Consider the following 14,150-nt stretch of genomic DNA (forward strand, 5'->3'; position numbering starts at 1 on the left):
TATATTTTATTCTTTTTGATTTAATCATAGGTCGTAAGTAGGAATTTATTCTAAAATATGTAACTGTTTCACCTGTATTTTATTATAATTGTTTATTCTTAGGGTACATGTAATTTTTCTTAAATAAATTTAATTTTTCATTTTTGCTAGATTTTATTATCAAACTCAAACTGTACCAGAGAAAACCCAATATGCTATTCTGTTGTACTTTTATGCTCTTTGCATGGTGATATTGGAACTTATGAAGGTATATCAAACTGAAACTGTACAAGAGACAACCTAATTTATCATTCCGTTGTGCATATTCGGGCTATTTGCATGGTGATATTGGAAGTTATTAAGATGTGAATTTTGTTTATTGTTTTCATTTTTTGTTCTCCTTTTCGGTACTTGTTTATAATGCGGACAACACGCGAGAAGAACTGCATAAAGAATCTCAGAGATGCTATGAAAAATGGGTTTCCGCTGCTTAGTGAGGTGTATTGCTCACTCTGTGAAAAATGTTTAAACTTTAGTTTGTTGGGATTGATGGGGCAGAAAAAGGTACCTAGGTTAGGTTAGGTTACGTATTTAATATATGTTAAGCTTTACCCCCCCCCCCTTCCTAATTTGCATTTTGTGATTTGTTTTTCCATTGGTAAAGGCTTCAGGACGTGAAGTCTAAATATTCGGATTTCTTTATCATTTAAAGCTTGTTACTTTTTGTTTTGTCCACTGCTTCGTTCTGAAATGTTATACCCGTTTTCTCGATATTTTCATTTGTTAAATTCTGTCAATAATACAAATGGACTGGAAAAAAACCCTCTAGTTTTGAGATTTCAAGCTGGACTCCTTTTAACTAAAAAATGACACATTTCCGGATGCTCAGGGGACACATTTATTAAACAGTTCGTGGTAACGAACTGAAAGTAAGAGGCGACCCGGCTCAATAGTAACCGAAACTCTAAAAAATAGAATCTTGATACCATTAGATACATCAAAAGAATGAGATTTCTATGCTGATTTCAAAAATATAGGTTTCATCAAGTTAATCTTACTTATCAAAAGTTACGAGCCTGAGAAAATTTGCCTTATTTAAAAAAAAGAGGAAAATACCCCCTAAAAGTCATATAATCTTCACGGAAATCACACTATCAGATTCAGCGTATCAGAGAGCCATACTGTAGAGGTTTCAAGCTCCTATCTGAAAAAATGTGGAATTTTGTATTTTTGCCAGAAGAAAGATCACGGATGCGTGTTTATTTGTTTGTTGTTTTTTTCTAGGGATGATCGTATCGACCCAGTGGTCTCAGAATGTCACGAGAAGGCTCATTTAAATGGAAATTAAAAGTTCTAGCGCCTTTTTTAGTCAAAAAACAAAAAGTTTTTAAAATAGAATCACCTTTTACAAAAAACTGTATTTTTTTGTCTTTTCATTCGGCAGTCTTTTCAAAGATATTTGATTACTGAAGCAAGTCTGATTTCTAACACCGATTATCTACTATGGACTATAAAGATGGCAACCCTGGCCATCACTATGTAAATATGTGATCTCGAGAAAATAATTAAAATGAGAAACAAAGAATAAATGCATGCATGTTTTCCAATATTTTCCACAATTGAAAATGTCACTTATATATTTCATGTTAAGTTTTTGTGCTATTAGGCTCACGAGTAACAGTGGCTCCAATTCGCGAAAACGTAGGGGTGGGGGGTCAAGGATTTTGTTCGATTTTTTTTTTTAATACAAACAAAACAAAAAACAGAACAACATTGAGCAAATATAACAAAAACAGGGGGTAACCATAGATCTTAATTCTCATAATTAGCAGCTACCGCAGCAGCCACGATTTACTAAGTTGTAGCTACCCTGCAACAACAATCAAAATTATTTAAAAAAATTATTTTTTGCTAATTTCAAAAGGTATTATATGTAGCAACTTCCTTTCAAATAAGCCATTAAATAGCTCTCAATGATGTTTCAGTGCCACGCTATCGGCGAAAAAAAAAACGGAAATAAAAAAAAGACTGTTTTGATGCAGAATATAGTGGTTGCAGCCACTTTCCTTGTTTTTCAAGCTAGTGGATTTTTCTTGTTTTTTCAAGCCAAGGGACTGTAAGTTTCCTTTATATGGTTTTGGACAAGGCGGCTCTAATGGTGTACTTTGCAACTACATGGACAATAGAAGTTCGTTCTAGCGAGAACGTACACTCAGGATTGCCACCTATAGCACGAACGTGATATTTTTCAACTATTTTATTACGAGTTGCTCTGTAGCATGTGCTCAGGGTTGCTAAAATGGCACGAAAGTGCTATTTTAGCACTATTACAGTCAATTATCTGTCTAAAGCACGGACAATCGCTGTGTAGCACGCAAACTCGGGTAATTGTAGTACTTTAGGAACTACCGTGGTGGCAACCCTGTGTATACTTGAAAAATTCAGAATATATGCATCTATTGCACCACTCAAGATTCACTTCGTGCCTTTAATGAGACTCGCTTGAATTTGTTTTTATGTCCCAAGTTCATTTATGTTTGAGAGAGAGAGAGAGAGAGAGAGAGAGAGAGAGAGAGAGAGAGAGAGAGAGAGAGAGAGAGAGAGAGAGAGAGAGAGAGAGAGAGAGAGAGAGAGAGAGAGAGAGAGAGAGAGAGAGAGAGAGAGAGAGAGAGAGAGAGAGAGAGAGAGAGAGAGAGAGAGAGAGAGAGAGAGATTATTAAAAATAACAATGTGAAAGAGCAATTGCCAATAGGCCTTATGGCTTGCAGCCTACGGCCTTCTCCAAACTATAGTTACAAGCACTTAATAATAGATTTCCCATTAAAGTAAAGAAGCTAAACAAGTAAACTTACAGCACAGGAAGCTCCAGTGTGATTTATGCGCCCTGGCACCATTACCATCGTCTTATCCAGTTTTTCGTAGATTGTTCGTTTTTCTTTTGTGTTTTTTTTATAATTATTCCACCTTTACACTTTTTGTAGATGTGGTTTCTTAATAAATAAAATATTTCATTCATTTTAGTAGACTTCTATAGGAGCGGACCCAGGGATGAGTTTTAGGGGCACGTGTACCCCTTCCCAGAAGGTTGAAAATTGCACTAATTACAGGGGCGAGGGGGGTGAATTCCAATAGGGGAGCCCAGGTTTCGTTGACACCTACTCAAACATAAATTCTTTATCTACTTATGGATAGCCATGACACAAGGCCGTATACAAGGGGGTAGGCTACTGGGTTTGAACCCTCCACCCCTCAAAATTTTGTTCGACTCGTAAAGACGTAACAATAATGGATATAAACAAATTTTTGATGTGTTTTTAACCCCCCCCCCTCCCTTCCGAACAAAAATCCTGGATATGCCCTTACCATGAACGTTGTCTTTAAAGAGTTTTGGAATCTCTGATCACTAAGAAATAAAATTCGCTATTGAAATTTAAACTTTTTTTTTTACAGACTTAATACTTGATTAATAACTTTTGAATTAAAAGAATTTAGCATAATATTTAGAAGACAGAAATGAAAAAGGCTCTATTTTCAAAGTGTTTCAAGATTTGATCAAAGTTGAGTTCTTTTTCTTTTCATCAAAATTTGAAATCACATGTGCTTTCTTGCAATACAGCTTGATGGCTTTCTTGGCTAGTAAAATCGTCAATCCCTCCATCCTTATCTTCATTCTGGTATTTTTCATTACTTAAAATATTACTGTCATGGAAATGGCTTGCTTTGACAATTTTGACACCCAACTCTCTCCCCCACTCTTATATCCTGTAACTAGATTAAGGGTAGTTCTCCTAATTCAGTTGTATGATTGTCAATAACAATCAAATTGTTGCAGTAACATCGTCAATGAGAATGGAAATCGTACAAACTGGCATGAACATTATAGTTTCAAAATTAAGCATAAAATTGGATTCATAATTCATATCATATCAAATAGTAGCATAATATAAATAGCGTTTCGCGCTAATAGTAATAATAACTCTAAAAAAATAGAATTTTAGAAGCAATATATGCGCAACAAGAACCTTCTTCTATCCCTTCCCTATCCCTTATATACCAGATATGTTTCAGTTAGTTTCAAGTTTTTATGTCGCTCTTTATTTTTAGTGAACAAAAAGCTTACTAAGAAAAAGCCAAACGCTTTTTCCTGTGTAATATTTGTTCATTTTTTTCTCAGAGGTGAGGTGTATCTATTCCAGTACTATATACCTTGTGGCAGGGGAGTGGATAAAGTCAGGTTCAAGAAATAACCCTTTCCGAGGTTCAAATCCTCGTGTCTAAAGGGAGATTCTAGATCTTTCTCAGGGGTATTATCGCCATATTATTTTTAACATTTTTTTTTCTTCAAAACATCGAACATTCTGGTAAATTAGAAATAGAGGCAACATTTGAGTTTAGGTGTTTAGGCTACGCTTAGCTTTACGATTTTGCTTGATAAAATTAGAAATTATAAGTTTTTTTTCTCAGATACTAACTACATATATCCTGTATCCATGGACCAAAGTTCAATTATGTGTGTTGCAAGGACTTAAAGACTTGAAAATTTACAATCGTAAGTTTCTTTTAGCGCAATATTGAAATGTGCGGTAAAAAAAAAACAAAAAAAACAACAACTATATTATCAAAGTGATATCACGGAATATCGAAATTTGTGGTAAAAAAAAATTTATCAAAGTAACATAAACAATCAAAAAAAATATCAAACTAATTATCAAAGAGTCCGTTGTAACGGAACTGTAAGTAAGGAGTGACTCGGGCTAATAGTAATCGGAAATCTAAAAATAGGATTTTGAAAAAACTAAGCCTAATACAAAAAAATTATCGGAATTTTATGTTGATTCCAGATATACACAAACTCACTAAATTTAAAGTTACTCATCAAAAGCTACGCCTGTAGGAAAATCTGCCGTATTTTCGAAAAAGACGGAATTGTCCCCAAAAGGCAAGTGATTTTGATGAAAATCACTCGATCAAATTCAACATACCAGTGAACTATTGTAGCAGCCATTTATCTTCTAATCGCATATTTCTTTGTTCTCGCTGTGGCATATCTTTTAGCCGCATATTTCTTTGCTCTTCACTTTCATTTCTACTTCGTTCTACTCCATGTTGTCGCATGTACTGTAACCGCATATTTCTTTGATCTTTGTATTTATTCCCTTAAATCTTAATAATTTTTGATTTATTAAAGTTAAAAAAAGGGAAAACATTTAAAATGTATTTCGTTTTCAGTGAAGTGAAAACTTATGCTCTGGTTTTCAGAAGTCATGGGGAGCTTCAGCTCTACTCATGTTAATTTCTGCTCGTTTTGAGTTTTACTCGATTATTTATTGTAATTTCTATTTGTTTTGGGTTTCATTTATTTATTAATGGTAATTTGTGGTGATTTTATGCTTGGAAAATTATTTGACTTTTTTGCTCATTTTTGGTTTAATGCTCTTTATTTTCTTTGAAAAACTAATTTTGTGGAAAATGTTTATAAAATTAATTCCTGTTCGTTTTTATTGAAATATTCAATTCCGTGGAAAACTAAAAGAATACTTAAATCTTTTCAGTGTTTTTTTTTCTGTAAGAATCCATAGTTTGGCTTGCTGTTTGTATGTTGGAGAAATTTGGTAACAACATACGCCATTTTGAAAATCTGGACACACAGTACTATTTAATTTCGTTTTATACGTCCTCAAGTTTACCTGAAAAATTAAACTTAATACCATTCCCAAAACATTGTATCTATGCTCTTTGACAACCTGGTTACTCTTACACCTTTTGATTTAATTCAATAGCAAGAGCAGAAGAAGTAATGGTAGTAGCCCTGAAAGTTTCAACTTGATACCCTCAGTTGTTCGTGGGATATCTGAGACTTCCTATTGCCAACCAGCATACACACAGTGCTTTTTGGTTTGGTTTTAAAGCATAATGGGAAAATTGCATTACAATGGGGGTTCAACATACCCAATATCCCTAGAGACATCATCTCTTGACAATCTGTATTTGCACAGTGTATTTCGACTTAGTTCAGTACTGTTTCAATATTCCTCAAAGTTTTAACCTTAATACGCGTAGCTTTAGTAGCAGTAGTGGTAGTACCTGTCGTAAAAGTAGTTGCAGTAGAATTAATAGCAGTGGCTTTAGTAGCAGTAGTAGTAGTAGCAGCAGTCGCAGTATTAGTAGTGGTAGCAGTAGAAGCACTAGTATTAGGATGCAAATATTGCCTTTTGGTTAGTTCATTCAACATCCCCAAAAACATGCCCTGTAAGTTTCAACTTAACAATAGACCCCGGCGCCGCGCCGATGAGGGAAGACCGGCGGCGGCGAGACCAAAAACAGCGCGCCGTGCCGCCGGTAAGATGTTGGCGGCGCGCCGCGATCAGTGTTGACCGCAAACATTAATGTTTTCATCAGTCTTTATCAAATCACAGCTTAAATTTACAACAGATTTGAGCCTATTCACGAGTTCAAAAATTCACAAGTCGCTGGCTGGAAACTGGTCTTCTTCGTTATTCATCAAGAGAAGTAAAAATCTGGTAGAAACGAAATGGCTGTGGCGTTTCAGAACCCTTGCATAATACGAGTAGTTGAATTATCTATTAGCTATGTATTCTTAACATAAATAATGATCAAAATTAGTAGCTTTTTTCATCGAGCATTATTGCATACAAAACTTCAAATACCGTATCAAAAAATTCGTCAGATTACGGCCAGACAACTTATCTGGGTAAAAACTTTGAATATAACTTTGAACTTAGAAGCTTAATTTTTTCATAATGCCCTTTCGCTATATCTGTTTTGTCACCTTTAAAACATTTGAAATGGGCGACTGTGATATTGATTATTTTTTTTTTGCTCTTTTAGATTCCTAAAAAGCCTTCTTGTATTAAAAACTGGTTTTTAATAAGAATTTAAAAAAATACATTTTAAAGTTTTTTGGGGCTTCTTTATAGAATATATGTCATATAGGCTAAGGCTGAACTGCTGCTTTTTTATTGCTTTTGGCTGCTCTTTTGGATATTATTCTTTTTTTGTTTTGAGGATTCATTCCAAATTATAAACTGACAAATACCTAAGATCAGTCAAATTATAAACTGCATCTAAAAGGAGTAAATTTATCAAATTGAAAAATACATGATGAACACTTCAAATGAGAACAATTCAATTACAATGAAACAAAAAACTTTTAATGGTTTATTCGGTATGAAGAAAATTGAAGTGCCAGCTATTTTCTTAGGTAAAAAATTAAAAGCTCATCCATTTTAAATGTAATTAATCAAATAATATGCAGACTGAAGTAGCTCCAGGAAGATGTTGAGATTTTCATCCTAGTTCTTCGCTTTTAATCCAAGCAAAATGTTAGGACACTTAGTATCAGTTATTAAGTTTAAGCTTTGATTTCCAAATGGCACAAAAATTACCAAATTTAAGCAAGTCGCAACAATAAGTCACCTGTGGTCAAAATACACAAAGACTCCTCTTTGATCCCCACACAGGCTCAAAGCTTCTGCTATGGTTATTTCCTTGGAAATCCCCAAAGAGTTTCTTTTTAAAACAGCTTTGCTTTTCTTCAAAGCTTTGAAAAAAGTGTTATAATATTCCAAATGTTACATTTGTTGTATTTGTGCATATTTTTGGTAATCATTTGTGGGTTGATCGAACTTTTTTTAAACCACTGTAGATACGTAAGAACGCTGCAACATTTAGTACCCTGAGGTCATAAGACTGTCATAGACTCTTCCTTGAGTCTACCAAATTGAAAGCTTTTATTATGGCCTGGCCTTTTAGTGTAACTTGGGCACTAAACGAAGGTCCCCATTGTCAGTCGAGTGCATCATTAATTTGGATATAGACATTTCTATTGTCACAACAATTCCTTCTAGTGTGGATCTGCCGTGTACTTATGAATGAATGTTTTCAGAGTAAACCCGTTTCATCAATAAGAAAAAAAAACGGTTTGGACGCATATGTCCCTCTCCCTTTGGACGATAAAACCATGCAAGTGCTGTATCAAGTATAACTCCCAAAAATCCTGTTAATTTTTGTCAACTTTTTGGCATCCCTGCTTTCAATAAAAAAAAATCAAGGTACTATCACTTAAATATAATAACTCCCTGTGCCCCCCCCCTTCTGGATACCATCTTGATAGGATACCATCTCTGCTTTAAATAAAAAAAATAATTAACTTATTGGCACCCCTGCTTTCAAAAACAAAACAATGAGGTATTATCATTTAAATATGATAGCTCACTACCCCCTCCCTCTGGATACCACCTTGATAGGATGCCTTCTTTGGGATCCCTTTTTAATTTTTTTGGAATCCCTGCTTTCAATAAAAAAAAATCAAGATATTATCATTTAAATGTAATACCTCCCTACCCACCCACCCCCCTCTGTATACCACCTTGATACCGTCTCAGCTACCCAAGACAATGAACAAGTCTTAATGGGGGGCCCTGGGTCTATCAAAATATTTCAATGGTTTCCCAGGGAATTCGATATCATTTTCTTCTGTCTCCACGTTAAATGAAAAAATAATTTTCTTTTTTGTATCCCTGCTTTCAATAAAAAAAAAGGAGCTATTATCATTTAAAAATAATAGCCCCCTATCCCCCCCTATAGGCAATAATTTACAATTTATTTATGAATCATATTTTTGGGGTAACTTCCAGTTCAGTCTTTAATTCCCCAACCTTGTACATAGCTTAGTCTATAGCTAAATTTTGTCTCAATAGAGGTTGTTTTTTTTGGGGGGGGGGGGGGGGTAGAAATGTTTCAGAAAGAAGATTGTATTTTCTATCAGGCGTTCAACAATTGAGCATTAAATATTAAAAAAATCTTATCTAAAAACAGCAAAAAAAATCAAAAAAATCTGCAAATTTACAATTCAGCTGTAGAAACAACTTGTCGGCTGTCAATTTCAAAATCCAACTGAAGGCTGAAGTTGTATAGTAGTGAATGCGTTCTATAATTCTATTCAACTTGAAAATAAAATTCTTGACTACGAATGACGTAAGAAATAGTGATTGGGAAACTGCATTTGGAATGTATATTGCAATATTTGCAATTGCATATTGCATCTGTCTGGTTTTTATGCAAAGTAACAAAAGAGACAAAAATTAATGAACAAGAGAGTAGGGAAGAATTATGGTATGCAAAGTAATATTTGGCAGGGAAAGTCACTGGTGATAAATCAATAGGGGTGGCACCGTGATTTTCGGGGAACCAAATTTTTTTTTCGGGGTGACGCATAGATTTTCGGAGAAATACCCGAAAATTCAGGGATAGTGCAAGCCCTTTTGATTTCTAATCAGGAAAATCGAAATACTTAACCACACGAAAAGGAAAAGCTCCGACTTTGCGGTTGACGCAATAAAGAATTGCCGCAAAATTAATTTAAAGTCGACCGAAAGCCGCCATCTCTGCCGGCGGCGGCACGCCTGTGGCGTTACGACACTTCGGCGGCGTCCGACCGGGCCTCTCGTCGACGGCGTTCGGTTGATCCACCGGTGCGGTGCCGGGGTCTACTTCACGCACCAAAACGTTCCAAAGATATTGCTGATACCCCCTTTTGACAACCTGCATACATACGGCGTGTTGTGATTCATTTAACTTTCACCCTCAAAATTTGCTGAAAATGTCACCTTCATACCCTAAGGCATAGCTGTAATAGTAGTCAGAGTAGCAGTGGTAGTACTAGTAGTAGTTGTAGGACTAGTAGTAGTATTAATAGTAATGGAACTAGTACTAGTAGCAAGAGTAGTATTAACATATTGCCTTTTGGTCAGTTGAACATCCCTCTCATCAAACCCTGGAGGTTTCGACTTAATACAAATAGCCGTTGCTATGCCATTGCCGATAGGCACTTGCAGGGGCTTCCCGAGGCTTATTTTATTGGGGGGGGGGGGTGACCTTCGTAAATTTTACCGAATCGCTACCTTATTTATGCCGAATTTTCTGCAGAAATCAAGAATTTCTCTAAATTTCGGCCGATTTTGCAAAATATCTGCCGAAATTTTTGCCTTCGGGGGAAATTTTACCGAATGCCAAAAAATTTGGGGGGGATAGCACACCCCTCACCCCCCCCCCCCCCTCGGGACAGCCCTGGGCCCTTGTAATAACCTCTATATTCGTAGTTTTAATTTTGGTCAATTTTATCTCAACACTTGCTGAAATTTTAATATTAATACTCTTAGCTTTACAAGTAGTTGCAATAGAAGTAGTAATTTGGAGTAGTAGTAATTGTCTTTTGGTTAGTTGATCAGGATACCCCGGAAGTTTCATCTTGACATGGTAAGCCTTTCCAAAAGCATTACTGATACGCCCTTTTGACCAACTTTTGACGCCCTTTTTACCTTAGTGCTCTTAGCCTTACAAGTAGTTGCAATAGAAGTAGTAGTTGGGGTAGTTTAATAGTAGTAGTAGTAGTAGTAGTAGCAGTAGTAGTAGTAAAAGAAGCAGTGATAGTAGTATAGGTAGTAGCATGCCCACATTACCTTTTAGTCAATTGATGTTTCCCTTTAAGCATTCTCTGAAAGTTCCTACTTAATACCCAAATCAATGTTTGAGATACGCTCTTTTGACATTCTTCATGCACTTAGTATCTCCCTAATCCCGCCCTGAAAGTTTCATCTTGATACGGTAAGCCGTCCCAAAAATATTACTGATGCGCCCTTTTGATAATTTATATGCGCATAGTATGTTTTGATTTAGTTCAACTTTCCCCTGAACATTTCCTCAGGGATTTATTTCAACGTGCTCATTCTTAGTAGTAATAGCAGTAGTAGTAGCGTGCAAAAATTACCTTTTTGGTTAATCGATCATCTCCCTTATCATTTCCTAAGCGTTCCTAATTAATATACTCAGTCATTCCTGAGTTACGCCCTTTTGACTACCCGTGTGTACATAACAGGTTTGATTTAGTTCAACACTCCTCTCAACATTCTCTGAAAGGATCACCTGAATGCCCTTCGTCTTTTTGGATAGTAAGGGTCAAACGTGTCGATTTTTCTCAATAAAATCAACTATATGTAAACAATGGACGAATGGCATAACTTACAGCCCTTTCCCTGAGAGTATTATGGGGGAGGGAGTGTAACAATTCCAAAGACCTAGTTACAGGACCTTTCAATTATGCTGAATGAAATGGCCACCTTAAAATTTTGATTGGATATGTTTGGGAAATTGATAAGCGTGGGAGGGAGGCTGGTTGCCTTCCAATCACTTTTGACTCTTAAAAAGGGCATTAGAACTTTCAACTTCCAATCGAATGAGCTTCTTCCGTACGTCAGCTCCTTCTATACTAAATCCCTTGATGAAAAAATAAAATAAATAAATAATAGGCAGCACTATTGCGCTGCGTATGATGAAATATCCTCGTATTAAGGAGATAATATAGTCCAGTAAAATTACAAAAAAGGGCCAAACCTCAGAATTTGAGCAACATAATTTTTTTTGGCACCAAGATGCTCTGAAACTTTTTCCTAATAACATATGCAAAATCAGCAAAAAAAAATTCAGGGAAAAGAGGAAAAAGGGGGAAATCTCGAACTTAAATTTATACAATATTTCTGGATTGAAAGGTCGTTTCCTATTAATTCGAGTCCAGGGAAAACAAAAATGACACCGTAATTGGAAAATTCTATCGCTTAGTACCCCCTTCACACCCAAGTAGGTCAGAGAGAGAGAGAGAAAGAGAGAGAGAGAGAGAGAGGGGGGGGGGGATTGAAAATCAGTATCTTAATTTGAGCAGTATCTGGTGGAATGGAAGGTTGTTTTTATAATTCAAGTCTGGGAAGACCGAAATTCACATCAGAAATGACAAATTTCATCACTTAGTACCCGATTTCCACAATAGGCGAGGTCAGAAGGGATAAAAATATCATTTGTGGTGTTATAACAATATAACATTTAATTGAAAAAATATATAATTGAAGTGTCGTTTCCTGTTAATTCAAGTCCGAAAGACCAGAAATGACATCAGAATTGGAAAATGCCATCCCTTAGAATCCTATTTCCCCATAACACAAGCCAGGGAGTCTTGCTGAAGGGGACAAAGTGCAATCCTCTCAAACCCTGATTCACACAAGAAACAATATTTCTGTTGATTTATCTAAAAACTGGTACATTAACATCTGTTTTGATTTATGCTTGATTAACAAAATACGTTCAGTTAGTGAGAAAACTAGGTTGAGGTGAAAATATTCCTTAAATACTTACTGGCACTTTGTTGATAATCCTTGACTTAAAGCAAAATATTTAGTAAGCAGAGATCAACAAAGCTTTATTGTATTTGAAAAGGCATGTTGCTAAAAAAAATTTTAGAAGAAGTTGAACTACCCAGTAGATTCATTTAAAGAATGGGGGTTTCGTTAAGAAAAAAAAAAACATATAAACTATTGGCGAATTTTCGAAAAAATCTTGATTTTCGAGGGAGATTTTGGGAGGGAATAAAATTATATTTTCAAGGATATTTTAGGAATAAACAATAGTTTTTGTGGAATTACCGGGGACTTGGAAAACTTAATTTTCTTTTGGGGAAAATCAGACAATTTTGAGAATTTCCTTAAAACTAGGGGACAGTGTAAGTAAGCCACTATTATTGCTTGTAGTTTTGTATAAATAATTTGTAAAACCAGCTATGCATAGCAAAATGGATAAAAATTGTGATGAAGGTAAAACTAGAATATATCCAGCCAAAAATAAAATGAAGGATAAATATGTAGATATTTCGGTCGAGGCATCCGCCAGACTTTTTAATTTCCAGACCTTCTAATTCCATCATTTAATACCCAATTTCCACCCCTAGGCGAGTTCAGAAGGAGTAAAAATACCACTTGTGGAATTATAATAACATAATACATGATTAAAAGGTCGTTTCCTATTAATTCAACTCCGGGGAGTCCAAAAATGACAACAGAATTGGAAAATTCCATCAATTAGTATCCTATTTCCCCAGTACCCTTAGTATCCCAGTATCCCGTTTTCAGTACATTCACACCAGACTCGCAATAAAACTAACGAAAATGAAGAAATTCGCTGTAAGCGATTAGCGTTCAAAAAAATCTACCCAAAATGGCTTCACAGGTTTGAATAGCCATTCAATGTTCATGCAACTGTTTAGTTACGCTTTTACCGTTGCTTGGGGAGGGCCCATCTAATTCGTTGCTGTGTTTTCTGAGATTCGTTTTGTTTTTATTTTGTTCTTAGGACCTTTATCAGTATATTTTTTTTCTCTTTGTTTACTTTTGTGGACTGTTCGCTCATTTTAATTCATTCACTCTTGTTTACTCAATATACTTCATTTACTTTTGTTTTTTCTTCTTCGTATTCTTGTTTTTTGGTATTTATCTTCTTTCCTCTTTTTTGATTTTGTAGTTTTGCAATACTAAGAAGTATATGAAATCTCCAATCCTAAAAGGGGCCTATTGTGTTTTTTTTATGGAAATTCACATTATAAACATAAGTTTTTAATTTAATATACTATCAAAACAATTTTGTGTTACAAAATTTATGTTTTTTTTTATGAACTGGTTTCCATCGATGCATTTAGTTATGCCATAGCCATACGGTGAAGTATACCAAATCCCTAATCCTTAAAGAGGTTCCATTGAGAGATTTTTTTTTCTTTTTTTGTAAAAACATATTGTAAGTGCAATTGCTTCTGTGCTTAATTTATTATCGAATCATTTTTAATTCATGCTCTTTATAGTTACTTTTTTCACTGAATAGAAAGTGGAATACAAAAAGGCTTTCCTTTCAGACTTTCTGTTGAGTTCTTCGCTTCCAATACACAGATACACTGCTACAATATGTCGCATTCATCAGTTTACTCACTATTCCTGGTAACGACCGAATTCTATGTCCATTTCAGTTCAGATACTAAATAAAGCAATCTGAACATTAATTTAATTTTTGTAGTGGCCCACCTTTTGGAAGAGGGTGTATTAAAAGATATAAAAAATGTTAGGAAGCCGACTAAACTTCCGTAGTGAACCTGATAATTGTTTTTTTTTTATATTTCCGATTAAATTCGCCGCGTTTTAAGATAGTCATTTTTTTCGTTGTTAAATATGGTCGGTTAACTCCTCAGTCCTTAGAACAGGGGCAATGAGAGACTGGGCTGTTCACTCCTCAAAAACGTATTTTCTGTCTGGAAATCAACTACGCTGAACAAAATAGTTATC

At 35.1% G+C, this 14,150-nt stretch overlaps 1 long non-coding RNA gene across 1 annotated transcript in view; it reads left to right on the plus strand.

The window, feature by feature from the left end:
- Positions 1-4,479: 4,479 nt before the first annotated feature.
- Positions 4,480-14,150, plus strand: part of LOC148955884 (uncharacterized) — a 53,804-nt gene continuing 44,133 nt past the window's right edge. Inside the window, exon 1 of the long non-coding RNA XR_016142091.1 lies at positions 4,480-4,528. This is a non-coding gene — a long non-coding RNA (uncharacterized LOC148955884). The remainder of the gene's footprint in view (positions 4,529-14,150) is intronic.

This window comes from Artemia sp. Qi Xiang Cuo, chromosome 1 (assembly GCF_049724085.1).
Source record: "Artemia sp. Qi Xiang Cuo chromosome 1, ASM4972408v1, whole genome shotgun sequence".
Taxonomy (NCBI): domain Eukaryota; kingdom Metazoa; phylum Arthropoda; class Branchiopoda; order Anostraca; family Artemiidae; genus Artemia; species Artemia sp. Qi Xiang Cuo.